At 34.9% G+C, this 18,494-nt stretch overlaps 1 pseudogene; it reads left to right on the forward strand.

Annotated features, from left to right (window-relative positions):
• Positions 1–331: 331 nt before the first annotated feature.
• LOC146994959 (NPC intracellular cholesterol transporter 2 homolog a pseudogene) lies at positions 332–751 on the forward strand (annotated as a pseudogene).
• The last annotated feature ends 17,743 nt before the right edge of the window (positions 752–18,494 follow it).

The raw sequence follows: 18,494 nt of genomic DNA on the forward strand, positions 1-18,494 counted from the left end.
TACGCAAAACATTGTCTTGGAGGCACGTTTCTCAAAACGTTATAATTACTGTGCGATTCTGAATTATGACGCCATTTTGTTTATCCACCTGCTGCTCCTCAAGCTGGAAACTACGTCACATCCGTTTAGTAATGTTTCGGTGCATTGCTTGATGAGGTTCTTATGCTGAAAGACGTACATCATGTTAAGACACATCTTTGGGAAACAAACTTACCTATATTAGATGTTGCAAGAATTTGCTATTCTCCAAATTTAAGAGTATTATAATTTAATAGTAATTTAAGAGTACTATTCACTGCAAAAAAACATGAAACTTCCATTTTATATATTTATGGTGCTATTAGTTCAGCATGGGTGTGGAATAAAATACTCCGATTGTGGTTCACAGACTGGCGAATTAGTAGACGTAAATGTGTCTGGATGCGAAGAGACAGATATTTGTCTCCTCAAAAGAGGTACGGACGTTTCTATAGACATCACGTTCATTTCCAAATCTGATATAGAAAGCGTTACAGCAGCTGTGCAAGGTAAAATTGGTTTACTTCCTGTACCCTTCAGCCCACCTGAGAAAAATGGTTGCGAAAACAACGGATTGGTGTGTCCTTTAAATGCAAATGAGACATATTACTACAGTAGTACTATTCCTGTGAAAGTCTTTTATCCTTCTATCAAAGTCGGTGTCAAATGGATGCTTAAAGACAATCAACGCAAAAATATTGTATGTGTAGAGATACCTTCTCAAATTGAGTAATAGTTGCAAAGATTTATGTTAAAATATATTTTCAGTTACCGTAATTTGTATCCAATATTAAACATAATCAGAAACCTAGGTATGTTTTATTAATGTGCATCCTAATGCATTTCAGGTACCTTCAAAGTGTACAGATTTTTCTAATTTTTTTCAATAAGGAATTTCATGGTAATGGCTAAAATGCTAATGTTATATCTATTCAGGTCGATATGTCAAATTTTATTATTTTAAGCTCTGTACACTCTAGCCAGTGGTATGGCCCAACCTTATATATTTTTCTATACAGGATGTCCATAGGTATTAGCTGCTGTTCTCAACCTTTAACTGGTAGGAAAATACTGATTTACGTCTCTAGTATTATATTTATTTTAGTAGAGGTACTTTTATTTAGCTAGAAAATTATCATGTACATGCCTAAATTTTTATTATTATAACTTAAAATTTTAATAAATGATTACGAATACCTGATTAATATATGTACACTGCTTAAAAATATTATTTTATTTACTGGTTTGTGAAAAGGTCCATTTAAGTAAAGCTAGATAATTTCACAGTATCATTCAATACTTCAAGTCTGTTGTATTACTGTAGTAAACCTTTCATCTTGAATATTCCTTTTAACTAGTTAGGTTATATATATATATATATATGTTTTTTTCTTAAATGTTGGTAAATTGTATTTTTTGCTTTAAACGTGATTGAATTATGCTCTCCTTATGTTCCGCTTGTGGTTTTATACTTTTATTTCATCTGAAAGCAATAGCCGCAGAATTATTAATAATTTAAAAGTTGTTTAAGTGTTATTAAGCCTAATGAAGCCGCCATTTGTTTACATTTGAAACTGTTAGTATAATAGTGAATTAGGTCAGTTTGTGAACCAACTTCAATGCCTTTTTGGCGAGTGAGAGCAAAAGTAAACATTCAATTTTGTGCGCTGAAAAATCTGTCTTCCTACACACTTACGTTTGTTTTGGCACAGAAACTCTGTTTATATTTTTCTGTATTTTGCAATTTTTTCGAAGATGTTTTGATGTTTTGTGTATTTTGAACGCAAAGTGAGAATTGAATTAATTGAATTAGAAATGTATCCCTAATACAATTCGAGGAAATAAGTTTAAATAAAATGCATCAAAATATGTTTATAATTTAATAGGCCAAACAAGGAAGTCATGGGCTATCCACATCAGATTTTTTTAAACGGTACTCGCTACCGATCAAAAAAGATAGAGTGAAATTGTTCAATGCTCACCAAAATGTGAAGCTCCAGAAAATGTTCAAGGCTTTTTACTTTAAATAGGAGCAACTTTGGTCGAATTTTCGAGTGTAGTATTAAAGCCTTTACTAATAATAAAGGTAGCAAAAAATTAGTAAGTTATATTTCTTATATTTATGTAAGTATATAAATAAAATAAACATTACTTCCATCTCAGTTATTATGCACAAATAAAACTGTGCTTTATTATTAAAATGACCATTGCGCTTTGCTCCCATATTTGGCAAACTTAATCTTCTAGTTTGTAAAATGCAAATTTCGAATGCCGCCAAGATTTTATGCCATGGTCACTTTTAAAGTTAGTACCGATAAAAGTAGCAATCGTTCGGTAGAAAGGTGAAGTTATCTTTCAAAATAACTGTATTTCTTAAAATCAATTCGTTTTATAAAAACCTTTAAAAACCTCTTGCTATTTGAAGCCTATAAATCCTTCTGAACTAGTACTTCCGAGATTCAAACTTCTGAACTGCTTCGAGACTTATTTTAAAAACGAGTTTACACAAAGGTGTCACATTTTTGCACCACGATGTGTGTATAACTGCGAAATGTGTGAACTATCAAATTTAATGCATGGGTTTAATTTATTTTTAGATTTATTGTGGAGAATATGCGATTAAGAAAAATTAGGCTGGAAGTAATTCGGAGGGAAAAAGCATGTTTTTATCCCAGTGTTTACTAAAGTGTGGGTTAAGAGTCAATTTTCCTGGCTGCTGGTATATTTTAAAGTTCTATTGTCTTGTTATATAATTAAATGCAGAACGTATTCAAAAATCAGAATTTCTCAAATAGCTAAAACACAAAGAACGATATCAAATGAAACATACTTTAAAAATTTCATTACAAAATAAGTTTTTAAGTTTCTAAATGGAACCTTTTTCAATAAAAAACAAAAATTACTTCCATTTAAATGCGAGTTGTGGTTGCAAATATCACATAGTCCTGCATGAAGATAAGTTAAAGAAAGTAAGTAGAATGTTAGATGAATTCAGACCAGCTTTTCTTTCGAAATTCTAATATGTAAACTTTGATTTCTTTCACTTTTGACTTTTGTTTTCTAAATAGGTGCTCCTATTTTTGTTTCGTCTTTAGTTCCGCCTATTCATTTATTCTCTCCTGTACATTTGAATTTTCGCTCAGTTTCTAAAGCAAAATTCGCTTGCTGCCTAAGAAGGGGCTTAATTTTACATTATAGCAGACACCCCAGTTAGCCTAATTTTGCATTATATGTGTTGCTTTATTGAAGTATTAATTAGAATACTAAAATTATACCTAGAGAATAAGTTTTATATGTCAATATCAAAATAATACCAGTACCAGAAGTCAAATATACGAATAGCAGAAAGGGTACTGGTACCAGAAAAGAATACCAGTAGCAGAAAGGGTACTGGTACCAGAAAAGAATACCAGTATCAGAAAGAATGTCAGTACCAGAAGAAAATAATATTTACTTATATCTATCATCGCTAAGTTTTAGTAGTGTTCTTGCTAAATTTGTTTCGGTTTATTGCACTATGGCAAAGCACTGAGAACTATCTACCCAAAGGGAAGGATGTCTTCGTGGAGGAGGTTCTAAGGCAAACTAGCTCGTATCGACATTACACATGGGCTAAATCCACGAAACGCTCATGCAGCCAGCTCGTTCTCTAGAACTTAACCCAGATCAAACTAGCAGTGTTCAACGACTTTACCTCTCGGCCGCTGATGAACTTTACTTAAGTAACTATCTCAAATGAAGAGAAAATCACATAGCTTAAGTAACTAGTTCAAATGAAGAGAAAATTACCCCGCTTAAGTAACTAGCTCAGTATTTATGACATGAATGTTGACTGAAGCAAGTAAGAGCTCATACAATAATAAAAGCAGCTATAAATAGTCCAAATAGTTCAATAAATAGTCCCATAAAAGCAGAGATAAGGTTAAATTATTTTCAGTTCGCGAATAATATCTTACATTTTAAAAAATTGTTTGCGAAGAAAAAATGTACAGCAGTAGTTGCCGAGCGAATTTTGGTGCATTTGATTATAGCAAATTACGCAATGACTATCTCCCTAAGGGAAGGGATGTCTTCGTGCCTTTCTAGGGGAAACTTATTCTTATTAATATTAACTATGACGGAAACATAAACCTTCCCATGCAGATAGTACATTCACAAGAATATACGAGTGCAATATACGAGTGTGCTGCAAACTTTCTGGCCGATAAACAAGAGAGTAAGATGCAGAGGTTACAGTAAGACTGCCGAGAGAGTAAGATGCATCGTGCATTCGGGAAGCTGTCGTATTCCCCTCTATATTAAATTTTAAAATAAATTTAAAAACGACAACCGATCTTTTTTCTTCATCCCGAAAGCTCGGCGACGTTACAATACAAATGTCACGAAAAATATTCCTTCTGAATCCATTTTAAACGAGTCAGTTTCCCTTACAAATTCCTCCACGAAGGCATCCCTCCCTTCCGTATATGGTATATACGAGGTATAGATAACCAGGTAAGTTACCTATACCTCGCTTCCTCTAGATCCAAACACGTTTAGAATCAAAGTTCAGGCAATGTCTGCGCTCTTTAGTAAACATGATCCATTTTTCTTTTCTCTGGTGACAGACGACAGCGACACCAATTTAAACGGGCTTCTCCGGAAGATAGACTGAGACACCGCTGGCTTACTTGCATAACGTTGAAACCCACGAAGCTCTACAGCAGAGGTCTTCAAACTTTAATGTCCAACGGAACCATTAGGCCTTTCGGCTTTTCGGAGAACCCCATCCCATCCTTATAAAATTCATCAGAAAATAGTATTTAAAGTAGATCCATGTATTATATGTGCTTTGTGTAAAGACAGATCAACAAAAATATTATGTTCTTTCTCAAAATTTTAACATAAATTTAATGTAATTTACTCTTTAATAGCTCTAACTCGCGTTTTGAGTGTCGCCTGCCCTTGCACAAACTTTTCAATTTTAAGTCTTGATGTGATCTGTTGTCGCATGTCGTATTCTGCATTTAATAATTTGCTTCTATAGTTTATTTTTGTTGGCCCTACGTCATACTACTACGGAAGCGAACGTGAATCTATTTTGCATACACATCGACTGAACAATCCCAAAACCAGGCTTGCAATTGTAGATATGCCACCGTTTTCGTCGCGTTACATAGTACATCGACACCCTGCATATGAAGCTTCTGATTAATTTTCAAAGATTACTATATGTATCTTTTTATTTTTTTAACTAATAAACAGTAGTCACCTAGTGTGCGTGCTTAAAAAATTTCTTTTCAAATCTTTATTTTGACTTGCAACATCCCGAGGTCTGACTCGCGAAACCTCGGAGTTCCGCGGGCACAGTTTGAAGACCTCTGCTCTACAGCAGGACAGCTGGTTCTGGTACATTTGGCACCATAAAAATCTACAGCCTACTCGTTTAACGAATTGTTTGAAATGACAATGAAGCAAACTGTCTTTGGACGCAGTTGCTGCTTTTTGTCGCGATTGGGCAGGCCGCCCTTTCACTGATTCACTACTTAAATAATTCCAGGTTCTTATGCCAGTGACATTTTATAGAATATTCAGATCCTAGGCGACCTCATTTGTATTTTCACACCTTTGAGTTTACCAATTAACCGCCATTTTTGTTCTTCCCTTAAATGATGTCTTTAATTAATAATTAATACTGATCACTCTGAGAAACGACATAAACTTCCAATAACAATTCACGCCTAAGTACCAGCTTGCATCTTATGCGCAACAGGTCGAAAATAGTTTAATTTGCATATATCATGTTCTAACTTATGTGCAGAGGTCCAGTTTTGCATTCTATTACAGAAAATGTACATAAATAATTATATTGTTGGACGCGGGTTGAAAACTTTCATTCGAGAACATCATTTTTCAGGTTATGTGACGAGCAGTGTATATGCGATGCAGAGGTTAATGTATACAAGAAGTTGATTAAACAATTTTGAAGCCGTTTAAAAATTCTTATGTTATCAAATAACACTAGCTGTTAAAGGATCTGTTGTTGCTAATGCTCTCTTGTCTGATCTATAGTCAAACCAAACCCACGAAATTCCTCGTCAAGAAGCGCAAGTTTACGTCTGTCGTTGGAAACAACCTTATAGGTGAGGCTGCGATTTAGCTCAATTCATCCAATTTTGATGGAGAGCATCCAGGGCCCGATAGTCTTCCATCCCTTCCCCCTATCATCAACCTCTCGAAAAAAACTTTCTGCTCGCCACATATCTAGAGTGCTCCCATGCCACGGACACTATAAATTTGCAAACGTACATACCTTCTCCGAGATTCAAACCCGGGCCCTTGGGCACAGCAGTAAGCGAGGCTAACCACTATACCGGTTAAATACAATTAGAAGAAATTAGTATTCAGAGCGATGCTTTAGTATTCAGAGCGGTGCTTTTATGAAGAAAATATACATCCTAAAGACGAAATTTTTTATTATGTATGATTGCGATTACTTGAAACTTCAAGAAATAGATGTTTATACTGATGGCTCAGGACTCGAGGGTGGTGTAGGTTTGGACATTTGTGGTTTTCTTTTACGGAATCGAAATTTTTAAAAATAGGACTAAATTACGTAACATGAATTCAGTTTATCAAGCAGAGACTTACGCCATATACGATGCTCTTAATTGGATACATAAGACTTTGAAAGTTAAATACAACATAAATTTTTATTCAGATGCAATGTCAGTATTACAAGCCCTCTCGGGTCCTTGTCATGAAAGTTCTCTTATAAATGATATAAAGATACTATATAAACGTTTAAAAGGCATTCAAAATATTAAATTTCATTCGATAAAAGCACACGCAGGACAAAAAGGGAACGAGAGGGCGGATGCCTTAACAAAATCTGCTGCCCTTGACGAGGAAGTTGCTACAAGATACAAACCAGATTCGAAGAGAAAGTCAATTTCCGCCTTATATGCTAAGAGTATAGAGAAATGGAGAATAGGCTGGGGATCGTCCGAGAAAAATCAAGGTCTACTAAAGAACATTAAAATTGGAAAGAAACTGGATATATATTTACAAAGTCTTTGATGCTAATCAGTTAATGACCGGTCGTGGACGATTCCCGGCCTATCTTAATAGATTTGGGCTCCAAGAGAATGACCTATGCAAAATTTGTAATGAAAAGGAAAATGCACAACATTTCCTTGAAGACTAACAGAAGGTGCACTTACTGAACTTGCACTTACTTGGAAGCGCAAGGGAGGAATATAAGAAGAATTATTATAGTGATTTCAAGAAACATTATAAAAATTTTGTGGAGTACAGTAGGACTATTATGAAGATATTAAATACAAATAAGCAGGCCGTAGGAATTTTTGTATGAATCTGTATATGTATTATTTCATTGAATGTATTATATGTTTTATGTGTTGTCTTTTAATTTAGGTTGATAACCCCCTTTTTTATTATTTTATTATAATAATTAGTATGAGTGATATACGTCCAGTGATAACATGAATTTCACTGGTCGTTTTTATTTTTTTGTTCAGTTTTCATTATACTAACTTTTTTTGTTACTAGGTTCCTGGAGTTTGTGGTTTTCAGGAGCTTTTTTTTTTAAGGGACGTAACTTAATTTTTGTTATCGTGTTTTGAGCACGGCCGGACCGCTGGCTCCTCGTTTGTTGTTGGACGGGAAGCTCCCATTACTTATACTAAGGCACTCTTTTAGTCAGGTTGGCTGGGGACTGCGCCCCTTACTTTCACCGGCTTGGCGGCGTCTCGGGATCTACATAAATGATTATGTAAAAGATTAACTCTATTTTGCTTATGTGCATCACACTTTTATTTTATAGAAGATAAATGAAAGTTCTTAACACATCGCCGAGTGGCAGAAACGTCTGTAAATGAAATGGATACGTGATGCTAATAAGTAAAGCATGCAGAAAGAAATCCGTGCTTAAAAATAATATTTTGTTTCTTTTCCTGTAACCCTGATTACTGATTTACAACTATAAATAGAAAATTAAACAATTGCTAAATGAAACCAAAAGAAGAAGGTATTAAGTCTCCCACGCAGTTAAGATACCCACGCATTACTTTTATTCGTTCTTATCCGGAATAATAACGTCTAACACACACGTCAGGGAGGTCGCGTCGGGCTCAGTAAAAGTAAGGCGTGCTTCTGCTAGCTTTTATTTATATATTTCTTCCTCATCCTCCAGCAGAAGCTCGTTACTAAGGAAATGTTTCGGGCCCGAGTGGATACGCTGACTAAGCATTAGATATTGCTGGGAGCAAAATCATATCTGCGCCCGGTGTTACTGTTGTCTTCCCCGTCTTTGCCCCCATCCTTTCACCTTTCCTCCCCACGTCGCTTCTTACACAAGTGAGGAGAGCGGGAGGAATTTTATTAGCGTCGTTAGTTTCGAGCACTGGTGTAGGGAATTTTTGTTGCTTTGATATGGGGATTTTCTATAGGCTGCTTTCTTTAATACAAATAGTTTATCCGGTTTTTACTTTTTCGCAAATGCTTTCCAGATTCAAATGCCTTTTTTCTTTCCTTTTATGAAATAATTTCACAGATGAGTACGTTTTATTTTAAATTTTAATAGTTCTTTTGGGGGTTAGTTTCAAAGCGAAATAAAAACTACATCATTTTACAAAATAATATAATGCAAGGAACAGACTTACTGCAATGGGGAGAGTTAAATTATTTTTCTGTTACTATAGTTTATAATACACATATCTCTCCTATAACACGATAGTTAGGTTCCTAGAAAATAACGTGTAATGTGAGCCGCGTTATATGAGACTAACAAGCGACACAAAAGAGAGGGATCGTTTCAAAAACTTTTAAAAACAAAGAATTTTTTAACGGTTCTTATAATTGGGTTGCTTCGTTTAAATTTAAAATCTTTGCAACGTCAGACGCCTTTCCTTCTTTTAACAAAGGCTTCAGAATTTACATTTTGATCTCCAAAGTAGTTATGTTTCTTTTAAAAGCTGTTTTCTTACCTTCAGACATAGTTCAGGGTTTAAATATAATTTTGCAATAATTACTCCAAAAAATGATAGAGCGAATTAGTAACCCATACCCATCTTTTTTTTTTTTTTAAAATTTGGTCCGAAATCACAGTTACGTAATTTATGTAATCTACCAATTAAACACTTGCTACGCAATATACATACTTTAGCAGTCTTAGAGGTGGCTTAAGATTTTCATACACAGTGTCAGTTAGATATAGCTTAAATTGTGTCAAGAAGATGCATTTATTAAAAAGGAAAATAAGAGTAAAACCTATTAATTTCGAAGTCCAACTACAAAAATCAAGGTTATATATTTGCAAAATTTCACAAGACTAGTTTCGAAACTAGTTTTGTGAAAATGTACAAGTATAACGTTGATTTTTGTAGTTTGACTTCGAAATTAGTAATTGTACGGCGTGCCATTTTATCTTGATTAAAAGTAAAACCTATTGAGAAATATTCCTGTCATAATAAAAGTGTGATTGTGACATACAATTTGGTAATGATTAGGTGGTTATGAAAAGGGAGCATTTGTGACTGGCTGATTCAGTTCTTCATTTATACCATTAATCAGCGTAAACATATAGATTTTAATATTAGAAATACACATCCAATAATAAGATTTTCATGGTGACAAAAAATTAGTAACGGAACTTAATGTTTAAAAAAAGGATGCAACACTGCCTGTTTATTCAGCCCCTTATTTGTAAGCTCTTATTTAAATCACTCATGGTGTTTGTCCCATGATCAAAAGTTCTTAATCAATTTTATATTTTCTAATAAGCTATCGAATTCAATTTTTTTACATACACTGTTTGTGGGTGATAATGCAATACCAAGAAGCGAATTTTTTTATTTCATTGTTAAACTATTTTATTCTCATTAACGCACAAACTAAAATTGATCAGATTTCTGCTGTTAACACCATCGAAAAGAAACGAAAGTAATGCTAATAAAATTTGTATCAACATTTTAGTTTAATTTTAGTTAGTTTTGATAGATTTTTTTAGCTCAAATTGACGTTAGCCCGGAAGGGCTATTAGTCTCGAAACGACATTTTCCATCGAATCACTATAAAATGGCTGCATCACTCTTGAAGTTGTTTCCACCAAATAATATCGCCCTGTAATACAAATAAATAATGCAGACTCGTGGCCAGGGGGCAGTTACCCGGGCGCCTTCCCGCTTCACCACTACCTATGCTTAAAAAAAGTGCTAATTAATTTTTAATAGTTTATAAAAGTTTAAGTTTAAAATATTGCTTATACCTTAAGTTTTTAAAATATTGCTTTCCAGCTTCCCAAAAATTTAATGTGATGAACGAAGCTTGAAAGGAAAGTCTACAACTTTCCATTTAGAAGTAAGATCAGGAAAATCATCCTTCTCCAGCAAACAAGCGACGGGAAAATACTTGAAGGTTATATGACTCCGTATTCGGTCCCAATTTCTCTCTAGCTATCAAGCTTAATGTTAGTAAAGAGGAAAAAAAAAATTTTTTTTTTTTCATTTCGGACCAAGCATCTAAACGCATAATGATTAAAAGAAAGTTATTAATAAAAAAAAAGGAAAAGAATTAAGTTAGAGTATTTAATTTTAAGATTTTCTAGTTATTATCTAAATATTGCACAAAACAGGGAAGGGAACACAGAAAAATAATTTTTTAGTTATTTTTTTTTTACATTAATTTCAAATTTCAGTTAAGTCAATAAATATAGCAAAAATATTAACATTTTTTTCGGAATAATATAGAGAGCATTTCTGTTTCGATGCTTTCAATGCAATGACTTTTATTTTCTGTCATCTAGCAATTTAAATTCTTCTTATTTAAAATGATTTAATAGGGCAGTTGTTAAATACGCAGGTAGTTCATTCACTGCAAAGCATTTTATTTTATTATTTTTATTTTTATTTTTTTTTATTTTGTGTGCGTCTGTGTTTAGGACAAAAATCAGATATTTACCGATTAAATGGAAGTATAAAACAAGATAATTTTATAGAATGAAAATAGTACATAGCCTATTTAGTGGGCAAAATCTATAAGATTGACGAACGATGCTAGTTGGACATAGGTTAGAATATCAACAAATGCGCTGAAAGAGCTTTTATGACCTTCCTTATGTATAAGGTAAATATAAACCAGTTTCCCTTAGAAAGTCCTCCACAAATGGCATGGTATCCCTTCCTTAAACATTTCTATGACAGATAATATTTCGTATGCTTTGCCGTACTGAATTAAACAAACAATAGCAAGTATATATGAAATACTAATTATAATGATAAAAGTTTAATGGAATTGTAAGATCATATACATAGTCGACATCAAGCCGAAATCACAAATCAACAACATACCTTTCCGAAGGAAATAATTTTATTGGCATAAACTTTATTTTGCAAAACTCGATGTTCTACGCTGTATTTCTAATATGCTTACCAAAAACTTCAATCAATTTTACTTTTTAAAACAGAAAAATAACAGAAAAAGAATTCAATATTATATATATTATATATATAATATTTAAAGTGTATCACTGTTGTCCTCGGATGAGAAAGCGAAAATATTGTTACTTTTTCTGGTACATTTATATCATATAATAGTTTAGATTCATGGCTGAGCCGATTTCATAGAGCACCGATTTCTGAAAAATTCTTAAAACTCCTTCTTTTTCAGTTTAAGCTTCTAATCTTTTTTAAATAAAAAGTAAACATCTAAAAATAACACAAAAAGATTTAGAGTTTTCTTTCTCCAAAAACTTGTACACTAACGAAGTGAACTCTACCGGAAGCATTCCTGTTTTTTTAAAATTCCCCCTCATTTGAAAATTCTGGCTATTATATAGCTATTTTAATAATAGATATAATTATAATAAATGAAATAACTTTTTATGCCATTCAACATTCATGCAGTATGTATAATTGTGTATTTAAATGTAATTGAAACGTTTTGTAAGTGGTAAATTTGTTTAATTATTAATTATCTTTGGTTATGAATTTTACTCGAAACATTAGCTTCATTTGCAATAATTTTAATTTTATTTAACTATACTATTCAGAGATATTATCATACAGATAGTTAATGCTTCCGAGTTGCGCAATTAGAGGAAATAATTTTCTTAACAAGATTATTTCTTCAATATATGATATTAATAAGGGAACAGTTATTTTAATTCTTATTTGAAGTATTTCTCGAAGAGCAACACTAATGCTAAAAGAATGACAAAATTAAGATTTGCTAATAATGTCACAACTTCACCGATTTTATAGAGCTGTAAAAAAAAAATGTCTTATACTTATCCATACGCTGTGACATATTCATTGCTCCTACATCCAAGAATTGAGTTGTTTAATCTCTTATGCTCTACAAAAAATTCTAAAAAATGTGAGAATCATTTAGTTAGTGACGGAAAAAAAGTACAAAACTCTCTTTCTAACTCTTTTACATTGAAGAATCAACTGTAAACACGTTAATCCCCTTCTATCAATTAAAAAGACTGAGTCAATGTGTAATTTGACTTATTGCTTATGAAAAAGTTTAAGTGTGATCTAAAGTGTTATAGAATTTTTCACAAAATTTTAATCCATAAACTAATCAACTCAGAGTTAAAATAAAAGTTTAAAAGTATTTTTTTTTCTTAAATGATAATTTCAAGGTCCTAAAAGTAAATTAATAAAAAATAATAGAAGGCAATCATTTTCTTTAGCTCCAAGCATTCTTTTCAGTTACAACAAATTTATAAACTTTCTTCTATCAATGCATATTTTTAAAAATTTAAGAATATTGCTGTATTTCTTTTCTATACATTTCCTAATTGTAATATATAGTTTTATGTGTAAAGGAAAAATGTCACTACAATTTTTACAGTGTGCGAAATTTAATTCTAAACTGGTACAGTTTTTAGAAAAATTGTAGTGCTTATTAGCATAAGTAATTCCAACCAAATTATATATATATATATATATATATATATATATATTTTAATTTCAAAATCTGACAAAAAAGTGACTTTATTATATACGAGATTAATTATACAAATGTAATATTTATCATAGTTAAGAAGAATTGCATAATTATGTGCTTAAAAGCTGTGGACAAGTAATAGAATTTTGAAGTAAATAGTAATGATAATAATGTTACGAATTTGGTATTTAAAAAGCTAATGTTAGTTCAATTATAAATTAAAAGGTTTTATTTCTCGCGCAGTGCAGCGCGTGACGACTATTAAAAGAAAGCTAAGCCGGAAAAATTAAAAATACAAGAGCGCGTGTGTTAAATAAATAAATATCTCTTTTTGAATTCGAGAAAGTGCTGGAAAATTCTAGCGCGTGATTTTAAAATCTTATAAAAGGAGGAAAACATCTCAGTTTGTAGTAGTTGCTTAGTTTGTTGTTGTTTAGAAAACTGCCGTTGTTGATTATAGCGAATTCGCGGATTAGCGTTCTTTAGCTGTTTTGAATTACGTTCTATTGTACATTTGAGTAGTTAAAAGATAACTACTGTGAGATATTGTGATACTGCATGATAATTTGAGAAAATTTAAGCATTTTTGTTGTGATAATAATAAATTTTTGTTCATTTTTCATCGGACTTGTGCATTCATTTCATAACGAACCCGTACGCACGCAACAATGTTTGGTGTCAGGAGTGGGGTTTGAATGCCAATCACAAGAGCGATGGAAGAGCAGTTGAGACAGCTGATATCAGCCTTTGCTGCATTTAAGGAAGAAATGAAATTGGGCCAGGAATCCGTTAAGGAAGAGTTGAAATCTCTTAAAAATGAGATGAAAGCAGGTCAGGACGAAATGAAAAGAGAAATTACCTGCGTAATAGAAAATAAATTTGAGGCTATGGAAGGCAGAATAGACGCGGTTGAAACTAAAGTTGGACAAATAGAAGAAAGAGTTTCTTCGGTAAAAGAACAAGTAGAAGAAAGAATTTCTTCTGTAAAAGACCATATAGAAGAGAGAGTGTCTGCCGTCGAACAACAAATTGATTATAGGGTTTCTGCTGCCGTCGCCAAAGAAGTTGAGAGCCTAAAGAAGTGCATATCGACGGTAGGAAATAATTCTGAATGTTTCAAATTTTTATCGATGCCTGCTCGTTCCGTTCTGAAACTATCTACATATGATGGGAAGACCTCCTGGCAGGTGTATAGGACACAATTTTCTATCGTTGCGGATGCGAATGGATGGGATTCCCAAGCTAAGGCCTGTCATCTCGCCGCTTCTCTGAGAGCAGACGCAGCGGATATCCTGCAGACGCTTCCCGAAAATCAAAGGCTAGATTTCGAAGCTCTATCCGGCGCTTTGGAGCTGCGCTTCGGCGAGAAATGTTTAAAAGACTACAGCAGGCTTCAATTAAAATCCCGTCAACAGAAGCCCGCTGAATCACTCCAAGAACTCGCCACGGATGTTGAAAGCCTGTCGCATCACGCCTTTTCGGAGTGCCCGACAGAAACAAGGGAAATACTGTCCCTGCAATATTTCATCGATGGCATCCGGGACCCTGAAATACAGAAAGCACTGCGAATGGCGGATGTGAAAGATCTGAAAAGCGATCTGTTGTACGCCATGAAGTTCGAGGCAGCCCAGCAAGCAACTAGTAGAGATCGCTAGTTAGAGCTGTGCGAGTCCATGAGCCAGTGGATCAACTGATGGCTCGTTTAGATGATTTAACCAGACAAGTCGACTCTTTGATACGGAGTAGGAGCGAGAAGAAAGTTGCTCTAAGGTGTTGGAGATGTGGTAGTGAAGGTCACCTAAGACGGAATTGCAGAACACCCCAGGGTACGGAATATAAAGCAGATGATTTTACCAGACAAGTCAGTGGCTTGAGACGGAACAGAAGTGAAAAGAAACTAATTCTTAAGTGCTGGAACTGCGGAGTTGAAGGCCACATACGAAGAAACTGCAGAACACCCCGAGGTACGGAAAATAAGATCATTTATCAGCAACAACGCAGTAAACAAATTAGTGACCATATCGTGGAACGGAGGTTGCCAGATAGTGAAAAACCTTGTTTTAAAGCGCTTAAAATTTATACAGTGAGTGGCAACAGTAACGGAATGTCCATTAATGGGAATATCGATGGAGTTCCTTGCAAAATGATCATTGACACAGGAGCTAATGTTACCATCATTAGGAATGATTTAGCTGAACAGTTTAAAGATAAACTTATTTGGACGCCATCCTGTGTTACCCTTCAGACTGCGTCTGGTAATAAGATCGACATAACTGCGAAGTTAAACGTAAGCATCACGTTTGGAAATGCCGCCTACCATCACACGGCTTATGTGGCGGATATCACAGATCCATGCATACTCGGATTGGACTTTTTAAGGAAATACAATTTTTCCTTAGACTTGAAAAACAACAAACTGCTTTCAGCATCTGATTGCATGACTATCCATCCTCAAAAGGGATCCTCATCTGGAAATGCCGACGCCTTGTCCGAAAGACCCAGCTCAGGAAGCTGCCGAAATCGTGCTAGGGCCAAAAAGAAACGCAAGACAACCAGCTATTCTCCATCCCAGATGCTCTTCGGTCGAGACCTTCGTCTGCCTTGTGACCGCCTGTTTGATCGCCGCACGGATGCTCCTTCATCGCCTGAGGAACACATCCAAGATGTCCAGGCCCGTTTTGAAGTGATGCACCGTTCCGCACGAAAGCGAGTGAACTTTGCGACGGAGAAGGTGAAGACCACATACGACACGAGAGCTACTGGACATAAATTCAAACAAGGAGACAAGGTGTGGTTGAGGAACACGATTCAACGAAGAGAACTTAGTTCTAAATTACAGTCACCTTCGGATGGTCCATATACAGTCCTGAAGAGACTGAATGACGTCATGATCCGTAAGTGTTCGAACTCTAAACCTAAAGTCGTTCATTACGACATGTTAGCTCACTACTATGGCCATAGTACGTAATGTAAATAATTGTAAATAGTATCAGACCATGGTCCTTTTTGTTTATAAATGTGTATTTGATTTGATTTGTATTTAGTATTTGATTTGCATTTAGTATTTGATTTGTATTTAGTATTTGATTTGTATTTAGTATTTGTTTTGTATTTAGTATTTGATAGCATTTGATTTGTTTAAGTTAGTTATTGCATTTATTGTTTATATTGTTTGATATTGTAATGTAATGTTTATGCCTCAGTTGCATTTATGCCACAGTTGTAAGTTTAGCATCCTGTCCAGGGATTGTACTGCCCGGGACGTGCAGTCCTTGGGAAGCGGGCAGTGTTACGAATTTGGTATTTAAAAAGCTAATGTTAGTTCAATTATAAATTAAATGGTTTTATTTCTCGCGCAGTGCAGCGCGTGACGAATATTAAAAGAAAGCTAAGCCGGAAAAATTAAAAATACAAGAGCGCGTGCGTTAAATAAATAAATATCTCTTTTTGATTTCGAGAAAGTGCTGGAAAATTCTAGCGCGTGATTTTAAAATCTTATAAAAGGAGGAAAACATCTCAGTTCGTAGTAGTTGCTTAGTTTGTTGTTGTTTAGAAAACTGCCGTTGTTGATTATAGCGATTTCGCGGATTAGCGTTCTTTAGCTGTTTTGAATTACGTTCTATTGTACATTTGAGTAGTTAAAAGATAACTACTGTGAGATATTGTGATACTGCATGATAATTTGAGAAAATTTAAGCATTTTTGTTGTGATAATAATAAATTTTTGTTCATTTTTCATCGGACTTGTGCATTCATTTCATAACGAACCCGTACGCACGCAACAATTTTTGGTGTCAGGAGTGGGGTTTGAATGCCAATCACAAGAGCGATGGAAGAGCAGTTGAGACAGCTGATATCAGCCTTTGCTGCATTTAAGGAAGAAATGAAATTGGGCCAGGAATTCGTTAAGGAAGAGTTGAAATCTCTTAAAAATGAGATGAAAGCAGGTCAGGACGAAATGAAAAGAGAAATTACCTGCGTAATAGAAAATTAATTTGAGGCTATGGAAGGCAGAATAGACGCGGTTGAAACTAAAGTTGGACAAATAGAAGAAAGAGTTTCTTCGGTAAAAGAACAAGTAGAAGAAAGAATTTCTTCTGTAAAAGACCATATAGAAGAGAGAGTTTCTGCCGTCGAACAACAAATTGATTATAGGGTTTCTGCTGCCGTCGCCAAAGAAGTTGAGAGCCTAAAGAAGTGCATATCGACGGTAGGAAATAATTCTGAATGTTTCAAATTTTTATCGATGCCTGCTCGTTCCGTTCTGAAACTATCTACATATGATGGGAAGACCTCCTGGCAGGTGTATAGGACACAATTTTCTATCGTTGCGGATGCGAATGGATGGAATTCGCAAGCTAAGGCCTGTCATCTCGCCGCTTCTCTGAGAGCAGACGCAGCGGATATCCTGCAGACGCTTCCCGAAAATCAAAGGCTAGATTTCGAAGCTCTATCCGGCGCTTTGGAGCTGCGCTTCGGCGAGAAATGTTTAAAAGACTACAGCAGGCTTCAATTAAAATCCCGTCAACAGAAGCCCGCTGAATCACTCCAAGAACTCGCCACGGATGTTGAAAGCCTGTCGCATCACGCCTTTTCGGAGTGCCCGACAGAAACAAGGGAAATACTGTCCCTGCAATATTTCATCGATGGCATCCGGGACCCTGAAATACAGAAAGCACTGCGAATGGCGGATGTGAAAGATCTGAAAAGCGCTCTGTTGTACGCCATGAACTTCGAGGCAGCCCAGCAAGCAACTAGTAGAGATCGCTAGTTAGAGCTGTGCGAGTCCATGAGCCAGTGGATCAACTGATGGCTCGTTTAGATGATTTAACCAGACAAGTCGACTCTTTGATACGGAGTAGGAGCGAGAAGAAAGTTGCTCTAAGGTGTTGGAGATGTGGTAGTGAAGGTCACCTAAGACGGAATTGCAGAACACCCCAGGGTACGGAATATAAAGCAGATGATTTTACCAGACAAGTCAGTGGCTTGAGACGGAACAGAAGAGAAAAGAAACTAATTCTTAAGTGCTGGAACTGCGGAGTTGAAGGCCACATACGAAGAAACTGAAGAACACCCCGAGGTACGGAAAATAAGATCATTTATCAGCAACAACGCAGTAAACAAATTAGTGACCATATTGTGGAACGGAGGTTGCCAGATAGTGAAAAACCTTGTTTTAAAGCGCTTAAAATTTATACAGTGAGTTGCAACAGTAACGGAATGTCCATTAATGGGAATATCGATGGAGTTCCTTGCAAAATGATCATTGACACAGGAGCTAATGTTACCATCATTAGGAATGATTTAGCTGAACAGTTTAAAGATAAACTTATTTGGACGCCATCCTGTGTTACCCTTCAGACTGCGTCTGGTAATAAGATCGACATAACTGCGAAGTTAAACGTAAGCATCACGTTTGGAAATGCCGCCACACAGCTTACGTGGCGGATATCACAGATCCATGTATACTCGGATTGGACTTTTTAAGGAAATACAATTTTTCCTTAGACTTGAAAAACAAC

The sequence above is a fragment of the Stegodyphus dumicola genome, chromosome 10 (assembly GCF_044657685.1).
Source record: "Stegodyphus dumicola isolate Sdum_Otavi_A_Nest chromosome 10, ASM4465768v1".
NCBI lineage: Eukaryota > Metazoa > Arthropoda > Arachnida > Araneae > Eresidae > Stegodyphus > Stegodyphus dumicola.